Genomic DNA, 11348 nt, shown 5'->3' on the forward strand with positions numbered 1-11348 from the left:
TCAGGTCATGATCTCACAGTTCGTGAGATCGAGCCTCATGTCAGGCTCTGTGCTGACAGATCAGAGCCTGGAGCCTGCTTCAGATTCTGTGTCTCCCAGTCTCTGCTTGCACTCTGTCTCTCTCTTTCTTACTCTCAAAAATGAAATAAAACATTTAAAAAAATGGGGGGCTTCTGGGTGGCTCAGTTGGTTGAGCATCTGACTTCAGCTTGGGTCATGATCTCACAGTTTGTGGGTGTGAGCCCCACATCGAGCTCTGTGCTGACAGCTCAGAGCCTGAAGCCTGCTTCAAATTCTGTGTGTCCCTCTCTCTCTGCCCCTCCCTTGCTCATGATCTGTCTCTCTCTTTCTTTCAAAAATAAATGTTTAAAAAAATTTTTTTAAATATATGGAGACAAATGAAAACAAAAACATAATGGTCCAAAATCTTTGGGATGCAGCAAAATACAAGACTACCTCAAGAACCGAGAAAAATCTCAAATAAACAACCTAACCTTACACCTAAAGAAACTAAGAAAGAAAAAACAAATAAAGCCCAAAGCCAGTAGAAGGAAGGAAATAATAAAGATAAGAGCAGAAATTAATGAAATAGAAACTTAAAAAACAATAGAAGAGATCAATGAAATCAGAAGCTCCATCTTTGTTGTTGTTTTTAAGTTTATTCATTTTTGAGAGGGAGAGGGAGACACAGAATCCGAAGCAGGCTCCAGGAGACACAGAATCCGAAGCAGGCTCCAGGCGCCAAGCTGTCAGCACAGAGCCCCACACAGGCCTCGAACCCATGAACCAGGAGATCATGACCTGAGCCGAAGTTGGACACTCAACCGACTGAGCCACTCAGATGCCCCCAAAAGCTCCATCTTTGAAAATATCAACAAAATTCATAAACTTAAAACTCATCAAGAGAAAAGAGAGAGGACTCAAAAAAATAAAATCAGAAATGAGGGAGAAACAGCACCCAGCACCACAGAAATACAAAGGATTTTAAGAGAATATTATAATTATATGCCAATGACAACCTAGAAGAAATGGATAAATTCCTAGAAACATATAAACTTCCCAAATTGAATCAGGAAGAAATAGAAATTTTGAACAGAGTTATTACTAGTAATGAAATTGAATCAGTATCCAAAAACGAACAAACAGGGAAGCCTGGGTGGCTCAGTCAGTAAAGCATCCGACTTCAGCTCAGGTCATGATCTCACAGTTCATAGCTTCAAGTCCCACATCGGGCTCTATGTTGGCACCTTTGAGCCTAGAGCCTGCTTCATATTCTGTGTCTCCCTCTGTGTTCCTTCCCCACTCATGCTCTGTCTCACTCTGTCTCTTAAAAATAAAGAAACATTAAAAAAGTTTTGGGTTTTTTTTTACTTTTTTTTTAGTTTTTTAAAATTTTTTTTAATTTTATTTTTTTTACTTTATAAAGTTTCATATTTTTTTAACATATGCAATTATTTTCCATCATTTACAATACAGTAGTTACAACAAACTTTAATTCTTCCAAGTTCATAGTCTGTGTGGCACAGCATTCTTATTAGATGACAACCAGAAAAAGCTAAGTCATTCTTTTTGTTGTGAATGTTGAATGAACAATAATGGCGTCTACTGGGCTTTTAGTTCCACCCACCATGAAAACAGCTGGTGAAGGAACTATATATGGAAAAGAAAAAATTGACTTTGTTCATTTCTTTCTAAAATATCCCTAGCTCTTAAATCACTTGATTAAAGCTTTCATACCTACTGACAATATTTCTCACTTTTCTGTAAATGACACTGAGAAAATTCTAGGTATTATATCTCTTCTATAGTAACTACATGAAATGGACAAATTAAGGTTGGAAATTATATTTCCATACCAGTCATCCCACCTCTATGTGCTTTGACAAAACTAGCTGAGCACCTCCTCTCTGCACAGTTTAAACACAAGTTTCAGTTCTCCTCTCAGACACTACATTCAGTTATGCTAAAATGGATTGCTCTCCTTAACATTAGTAAAAGAAAAATCCAAATGAGAATAACCAGAAGGTAATATATTAATTGCTAATGGACAGAGGTTTATTCTGATAGCTCTGGATCTGTGATTGTTGCAAGATTCAGAGCCAGCCAACTCTACCCCTAGGAACCAAACTCATTGTCAGTGAGAAACCTTCACCTACCATATGCCTCAACAGCTGGAGACCTAAAGTCCATGAAATGACCCAAATATCAGAAAAGTCTAAGAGGTAGGAGATAAGCCTTTGAATCCATAAAAGGATTAGGAAAGAGTTATACAGATCCCAGAGAGAAGGAACCAAAGTAGAAAGGCAAGAACAACTGGCTCAGTATGAGTTCCTGACTAGAAACCTATGTTGATATTTCTTGTTCTCCAGTGTTATACCTCCTGTTTCTGTTCTCTTGAGTATGTTGCAGAGCCTTACCCTTCATTTTCAAGATAATGTACTGATAAGGACCATAAGAACTAGACAAAAGCACCAGGAAAAAGGGTTCCTAGGGGAGTTTTCATATGGAGCACACATGCCAAGTCAGCTACTTAAGACTTTCTTGTTGAATTCCTGATAGGCCCAAAATATTTACTAAAAGAGAGGAAACTTCTTTTTTGATAAATATCTACAAGTCCTATTTATCTGCTATAGTGTGTGCCAACCACTCTCTTTAAAATTCACCACATTCAGTGAATAAGATATGAATAAGCACTTTGTTTCCTTGCTGACACAGTATTTGTATGTATTAATAGCATATTGTTATTGTTGATATTTATCCTTACCTAAGAAAGTACTTTATTAAAATAACATCCCCAAAATGTAAATAAGTTTTAAAAATAGGGGAAGACCAAAAATCCTTTAGAAGAGTAGGTAAAAGAGCAAACAGTTCAGAGAAAGGGATTTGTTCTTTAATTATATAAAAAGATGTTCTGGCATGCCTGGGTAGCTCAGTCAGTTAAGCATCCAGCTCTTGATTGCGGCTCAGGTTATGATCTCATGGTTTGTGAGTCTGAGCCCCATGTTGGGCTCTGTGCTGATGGCTCGGAACCTGCTTGGGATTCTCTCTCTACCCCTTTCTCTGTCCCTCCCCCACGTGAGTGCAGGAGCTTCATCTCTCTCTCTCTCTCTCTCAAACATTTTTAAATAAATAAATAAATAAATAAATAAAAGGATGTTCACCCTCACTCATAATAAGAGAAAGGCAAATTAAAATTACACTGAGATATCATTTCTAGCCCACTAGCAAAAATTCAAAAGCTTGACAGCACACTCTGTTGGTGAGGCTCTGGGGGAAGCAAGCACTCTTAAACATTGCTAGTGGAAATACAAAATGGAAGGTTTGGCAGTGTCTAACAAAACTATTTACATATTTACTCTTCGACCCAGAAATTCTACTTCTAGAAATTTATCCTGAAGATCCAGCCCCCACCAACACAGAAATATATACACAAAAAAACGTTGTGGCACTTGTTATAATTGCAAAGCATTGGAAATTATGTGAACATCCAGGTGATCAAAATTAACATCACCAGTGACTAGCAACTGGACATAATATGCTTCCAAATGTGATATCCTGAGAAGGACACAGCATAATTTTTGTAATATTCTGGCCAGAAATACATATTCTAAGTTAAATCATGAGAAAATATCAGACAAACCCCAAATGAGAATCACTCTGTTAAACAGGAAGTAGGGGATTATATGCTTCGGAAATGTTTGAGATTAAAGAAGACCAAAAGCACAAGAAACCCTATACTAAATTCTATCCTGGAAGGAAAAGTAGTGCTATAAAGAACATTATTGGGTGGCACTTGGCTTACTTAAGCAGTAGAGCATTTCGCCCTTGATCTCAAGATTGTGAGTTCAAGCCCCACATTGGATGTAGAGATGATGTAAGAATAAATAAAATCTTATAAAAAGAATATTAGTGGGTCATTGACAAAACTGGAATATGGAGAATAAGATTAGATAACAGTATTCTAACAGTGTTAACTAAAGTTGATCTCTATAATTGTATGAGAGAATAGCCATATTCTCAGGAAAGAAACACTGATTTATTTAAAGGTAAATAGCCATGATAAATGCAACTTGCTCTCAAATGGAGAAAGTTTATATAGGAAAAACCTATATAAAGAGAGGGTATATATTCACAAAGGAGCAAAATGTTAACACTAAGTGCCTCTGAGTAAGGGATATATGGGTGCTGTTCACATTATTTTTATTATTGCAACTTTCTGTGAATTTGAAATTATTTCCAAATAAAGGGTTTTGTTTAAAATACACTTTAGGAAGTAATTAAAAATTCTAACTTAAAAATTTATATTGGGTAAAAATGCAAACTGGTGCAGCCACTCTGGAAAACAGTATAGAGGTTCCTCAAAAAATTAAAAATACAACTACCCTACAACCCAACAATTGCACTACTAGATATTTATCCAAAGGATTCAAAAATAGTGATTTGAAGGGGCACATGCACCCCTATGTTTATAGCAGCAGCACTATCGACAATAGCCAATGTATGGAAAGAGCCCAAATGTCCATCGGCTCATGAATGGATAAAGAAGATGTGGTATATATCTTCTATGGGACATTACTCAGCAATGAAAAGAAATGAAGTCTTGCCAATTGCAAAATGTTGTTGTAACTAGAGTATTATGCTAAGTGAAATAAGTCAGAGAAAGACAAATATCATATGATTTCATTTATATGTGGAATTTAAGATATAAAACATGGGGCATCTGAGTGGTTCAGTTGGCTAAGTGTCCAACTTCAGCTCAGGTCATGATCTTGTAGTTCATGAGTTCGAGCCCCAAGTCAGGCTATGCACTGACAGCTCAAAGCCTGGAGCCTGCTTCAAATTCTATATCTCCCTTTCTTTCTGCCCCTCCCCCATTCACGCTCTCTCTGTCTCTCTCTTTCAAAAATAAATAAAAACTTTTAAAAATTAAGATGTAAAACAGATGAACATAAAGTAAAGGAAGCAAAAATAAAATAAAAACAGAGACAAACCGTAAGAGACTCCTAAATACAAAGAACAAATGAGGGTTGCTGGCAGAGTGTTGGGTGGGGGGAAGGGCTAACGGGGTGAGGGGCAATAGGAGGACTGTAGTTGGGATGAGCACTGGGTGTTATAAGTAAGTGCTGAGTCACTAAATTCTATTCCTAAAAAAATATATATATTTTGATTTTTAAAAATTATATTGAGATGCATTACAGTAAGTCAAATAAGCCAGACGCAAAAGAACAAATATTGTGTGATCCTGTTCAAGACACAAAAGGGCAAATATTGTGTGATCCTATTCATATGAGGTACCTAAAATACGCAAATTCATAGAGACAGACAGTAGGGTAGCAGTTGTCAGAGGCCAGAAGTAGGGAGAAATAGAGAGTTATTGTTTAAAGAATATAGAGTTTCTGGTGAAATGATAAAAAAAAGTTCTGGAAATCAATAAAAGTGATAGTTACACAACATTGCAAAATAATCTTAATGCCATGAATTCCACACTTAAAAATAGTTAAAATGTTAAATTTTAGGTTATATATATTTTACACAATAAAAAAACCATCAAAATATTTATCTATGTAATAAAAGGATTCCCTATGATTCATAAAATCAAATTTCTCTTTGTTTATTTAAACGATTTTACATAACTTTTAAGATTCACATCAGCTACTTTATGAAGGGGCCACTTAAAATTGATTACATAATATATATAGTTCACCTCGGTTGGTTTTTCTAACTAGATTATTGAAAACTGTTATTCACCCAGGGCAAAGGTCTTAGCTTTTTTCTGCATTCAGGCTTTCCACTTGTCAAAGCAAATGTCTCTTCAGAGTACTTCACTTAGTCATCAACTAGCTCTTCTCTTAGAAGAGGGTGCTGGTGCTTATGCTTTACACAAATATTTCATAAACATAAGCTTTCCTTTTTCTCACAAAGATCATACCAGAAGGAATGAGGAAAACAGATGTTGCTTATAAGGCTTCTAATAGACGTGTTTCCATTGTAAGCTGATCTGACTCTGAATTTGGCGTCTGCTCCTTTCACTGTGTGGGCTGAGCATTTTAGCCTCACAGCTTGGCTGAAAGTTAATATTGACCTTTGACTGTTACCTGAAAACTCAATGATAAAATACTCTTACTAAACCTCTTGAGGGAGTGACTTCACATTCTAAGCAAATGTCTTCAAAATATATCACTCCATTAGCCAAATTAATTTTATTCTTTGGTTGGGAATACTTATTTTACTAGATACAGAGCATTCCCCACATCTGACAGGAGAAAAGCTTGTGTGGTCAGAAAGGTAGAGAAGAAAGGACGTAAATCTCTTATAATGCTCTCTACAGGTCTTTATACCACAGCTTCTCAATTAATCTTCACCCCCACCAGGCTGCCAGGGCCTTGGGAACAGCCTGGAAGTCTGGCTACAGAACAGTTTCTCATTATCATCCATTCTTCTGAGTATCTGAGTCTGCTACAGCAGTTCAGATTTCCTCTGGAGGGAAAGTAGCCCCAGATTCTTCTGCTCTTGACCTATCTAATTTGTAACTACAACACTTTCTCCCTTTTTTCATCTTTTATAGTTTTATTGTACTATAACTGATATACAATAAACTGCACATATTTAAAGTGTACACTTTTGCAAAAGGTAACAGAGGCATATACCCATGAAACCATCACTATAGACATATCCACTACCTCCGTGATATTTTGTAATCCTGCCTTCCTGCTTCTTCTCATCCACATTTGGATTATTTCCAGTTTGGGGCTATTACAGATAAAGCTGTTGGGAACATTCACTACACATCTTTGGTGTGAATATATGCTTTCACTTACCTTGGGCTGAATACCTACAAATAGAATGACTGAGTCATAGGGTAAATGTACTTTTAACTTTTAAGACACTGACAAATAGTTTTCTTTTTTTTTTTTTGATGTTTATTTATTTTTGAGAGAGAATGACAGAACATGAGTGGGGGAGGAGCAGAGAGAGAGGGAGACAAAGAATCCAAAGCAGGCTCCAGGCCCCAGGCTCCAAGCTGTCAGCACAGAGCCCATTGCGGGACTCAAACCCACAAACCGGGAGATCATGATCTGAGTCAAAGCTGGGCAACTAATCAACTTAGCCAGCCAGGTGCCTCTGATAGCAGTAAAGCTACAGTTTCAGCTAGGAATTTTTATCTTGTCTTGTTTTTTTTCTTTTATAGTTTATTGTCAAATTGGTTTCCATATAACACTCAATGCTCATCCCAACAAGTGCCCTCCTTCATGCCCATCACTCCTTTTCCCCTCTCCCCCACCCCCATCAACCCTCAGTTTGTTCTCAGTATTTAAGAGTCTCTTGTGGTTTATCTCCCTCTCCTTAACTATTTTTCCCCTTCCACTCCCTCATGGTCCTCTGTTAAGTTTCTCCTGTTCCACATATGAATGAAAGCATATGGTATCTGTCCTTCTCTGCCTGACATAGTTCACTTAGCATGACCTCCATCCACTTTGCTACAAATCTTCACCATTTCACTTCACTATTTCATTCTTTCTCATTGCCATGTAGTATTCCATTCTATATATAAACCACATTTTTTTGATCCGTTCGTCAGTTGATGGACATTTAGGCTCTTTCCATGATTTGGCTCTTGTTGAAAGTGCTACTGTGAAGGTACATGTGCCTCCGATTAATTGGCCATACATTTGTGGGTCCAATTCTGGGTTCTCTATTCTATTCCATTAGTCTATGTAGCTGTTTTTGTGCCAGGCAAATGGTTTTCAAAGAGGTCTTATTTTATATTCCCACTATCAGTATATGGGAGGATTTCAGTTCACCACATCCTTGCTAACACTTGTTATGGTCAGTCTTTAATTTTAGCCATTCTTATGTGTTGGCAGTAGTATCTTATTTGGTATTTGTTCATCTTCTTTGCCAAAATGTTAGTTCAACACTTTTGCTGATTTTTTATTGCATTTTTTCTTGTTACTGATGTGTAAAGTATTCAATTTGACAAAGTCCATATATTTTTCCTTTATAAAATTTATTTTTTTTATGTGTTTTTATGTGTTAAGAGATTTTTGGCAAATTCCAGATCACTAAGATTTTCTATGATTTCCTCAGAATTTTATGGTTTTACCTCTTACATTTAGATCTGTGACCTATTTCAAATTAATTTGTGTAGATAATGTGAGGTTACGGTTGAAGTAGTTTATTTGTTTTTTCAAATATGCCATCTAGCTGTTGTATTTTAAGCCATTTGTTTAAAAGATTATCTTTTCTCCACTGGATTGCTGTGCTAGTTTCACCAAAAATCAGTTAATGATATAGAAGTAGGATTATTTCTGGACTCTGTGCAATTGCATTGATCTGTTTATCTTTATGCCAATAGCATAGTGTCTTGATTATTTTAGTTCTGTAATAAGTTGTAACTAAAGGAGTCTTGTTTTTCAAAGGTGTGTTTGAAAGGACTAATCTTAGCCCTTTGCATTTCCACATAAATTTTGGAATTGGCTTGTCAATTTCTTTTTTTTTTTAATGTTTTTATTTATTTTTGATACAGAGAGAGACAGAGCATGGCGGGGGGGCAGAGAGAGAAGGAGACACAGAACCGGAAGCAGGCTCCAGGCTCCGAGCTAGCTGGCAGCACAGAGCCTGACGCGGGGCTCGAACCCACGAATGTGAGATCTGACCTGAGCCGAAGTCGGAGTCCTAACCAACTGAGCCACCCAGGCACCCCTGGCTTGTCAATTTCTATAAGAAAGGCCTACTGGAGGGGCGCCTGGGTGGTCAACTCTGTTAAGCACCTGACTCTTGATTTTGGCTCAGGTCATGATCTCATGGTTGCTTAGATCAAGCCCCACATTGGGCTCTGTGCTGACAGCATGGAGCCTGCTTGGGATTCTCTCTCTCCCTCTATCTCTGCTCTCCCCTGTTCACATGCATGGGCTCTCTCTCACACACTCTAAAAATAAATAAACTTAATTTAAAAACTTAAAAAAAAAAAAAAAGAAAGAAAGGTCTGCTGAGATTCTTATTGATATTACATGAAGTCCATAGAAAAATTTCTTAGAGCTGTTGACTATACTGCATCTTCTGATCTGTGAACACTTCATATCGCTCCATTTATGTACATTCCTTTCCTTTTTCTCGGCATTGTTTTGTCACTTTCGTGTGCAGGTCTTACACTTTTATCAGGTATTGCACATATTTGATAGTATGGTAAAAGGGATTTTTAATACCAATTTCTAATTATTCATTGCTAGTACACACACTTGCTATATAGATATGTATATATACATATACAGTATGGTGTGTAAATACTATGGAAATTAGATTTTTGTATAGTGATCTTGTGCCCTCCAACTTGACTAAACTCGCTTAGTAGTTCTAGTAACTTTTTTTTCTAGATTCTATAAGATATTCTATAAAGACCAGGATTTTCTAAATCTCCGCATTATGGACCTTGTAGGATATTTAGCAGCATTCCTCACTCTGCTTATCAGATATCAGCAGCACCCTCTGCCCCAGCTGTGACAACCAGAAATTGCCAGACGTTACCAAATGTCCTCTGGTGGGGGCCAAAATTACCCACTGTCGAGAACCATAGACATAGACAAACATGCCATCTGCAAATAAAGACAGCTCCGCTTCTTTTTCCATCTTAATGCCTTTTTTAAAAATATGGAACACAACAAATTTGCTTGTTGTCCTTGTTCAGGGGCCATGCTAAGCTTCTCTGTATCATTCCAATTTTAGTATATGTGCTGCCAAAGCAAGCACTTGATACCTTTTATTTATTTCTTTGTTTCTAAAATATCTATTTATTTATTTTGGAAAGAGATAGCAAGGGAAGGACAGAGAGAAAGAAAATCCCAGGCTGGCTCCATGCTGCCCGTTCAGAGCCCGACAAGGAGCTTGATCCCACAAATCATGAGATCATGACCTGAGCCAAAATCAAGAGTCTGACACACTTAACCAAATGAGCCACCCAGGCATCCCAACTTTTGTTTATTTCTTTTGTTTGCCTTATTGTACTGGCTAAAGAATTGAGTACAGTACAGTGTTTAAGAGCACATTTTTGTCTTGTTCCTGATCCTAAGGGAAAACATTCCATCATCCACCATTAAGAATGATTTTAACTGTAAGTTTTTCCTAAGTGCCCTTTATCAGGTTGAGGGAGTTCCCTTCTAATCCTAGGTTGCTGAAAGTTGTTATTAGGAATGTATTTGGATTTTGCCAAATGCTTTTTCTTCTTCTATTAGATGATCTCATGGTTTTCTTAGTTATGGTAAATTACATTGATTAATTTTTGAATGTTAGAACTAACTTGCATTCCTAGGATAATAATAATTTATTATCTTTTTTAATATACTATTGGATTTGCTTTGCTAAAATTTTCTTTAAAATATTTGCTTTTTTTTGTATCAGAGCAATGCTTATTCCTCAAGGAATAAGTTGGGAAGTATTTTCAGTTTTTTGTTTGGTTTTTTTTTTTTTGAGAGAGACAGAGAGAGACAGGGCGATCAGGGGAGGGTCAGAGAGAGAGGGAGACAGAATCTGAAGCAGGCTCCAGGCTCTGAGCTAGCTGCCAGCACAAAGCCCGACACGGGGCTCAAACCCACAAACTGCAAGATCATGACCTGAGCCGAAGACGGACGCTTAACTGACTGAGCCACCTAGGCGCCCCTATTTTCAGTTTTCTAAAGAGGTTATTGTATAGCATTGATATATTTTTATTCCTTAAATATTTGGTAGATTTCACAAGTGACACCATCTGGACCTGGAATTGTCTTTTTAAGTGTAAAATTGAAATGTTTAATAAGTACAAGACTAGTCATAGTCAGGCTATCTGTTTCTTCCTGAGCTTTGATAATTTGTGTCTTTCCAGGAATTTGTCCAGTTTATCTAATTTATCAAGTCTATTGGCATAAAGTTGTTAATGTTTCTTTATTATTCTTTTAGTGTATAAAGATTCCATGGTGACATCATCTCTCTTATTCCCAGTATTGGTAATTTATGTCTTCTCTCTCTTTTTTGCCTCTGATCAGTTTGCCTATATGTTTAATTTTTGTCCTACTTAGACTTCCAAATCAATCCTCTCAACTCAATGAGACTGTTGAACTCTCCCTAGGTTGTTGTTTCTTGTGCTGTGGCCTGGTAGCTCTCTCTCGGTGGTAAGCTAGACTGAGTCACGCAGTCACCCCCTCTTTCTTCAGTCTTGATAGTGTTAAACTCCAAATGTTAGAGTCCAAGTGGAAGAGTTTATCCCCCAAACATCATTGGTTTTCCTCAATATTTCTTTTAAAGAGCTCAAGTTGGGACATGATTACTCATCATAAGTCATTCTAGTCTTTGAAAGCCTGAAGTATCATCACACTCTC

General features: G+C 37.0%; 1 protein-coding gene and 1 non-coding gene across 4 annotated transcripts in view; one reads left to right on the plus strand and one right to left on the minus strand.

The window, feature by feature from the left end:
- Positions 1-11348, plus strand: part of ADK (adenosine kinase) — a 521042-nt gene that overhangs the window by 507515 nt on the left and 2179 nt on the right. The window lies entirely within an intron of this gene.
- LOC115286114 lies at positions 9643-9747 on the minus strand. The gene has a single exon (XR_003905872.1). It is a non-coding gene; the product is annotated as a U6 spliceosomal RNA (small nuclear RNA).

Source organism: Suricata suricatta, chromosome 2, assembly GCF_006229205.1.
Source record: "Suricata suricatta isolate VVHF042 chromosome 2, meerkat_22Aug2017_6uvM2_HiC, whole genome shotgun sequence".
NCBI classification, from domain to species: domain Eukaryota; kingdom Metazoa; phylum Chordata; class Mammalia; order Carnivora; family Herpestidae; genus Suricata; species Suricata suricatta.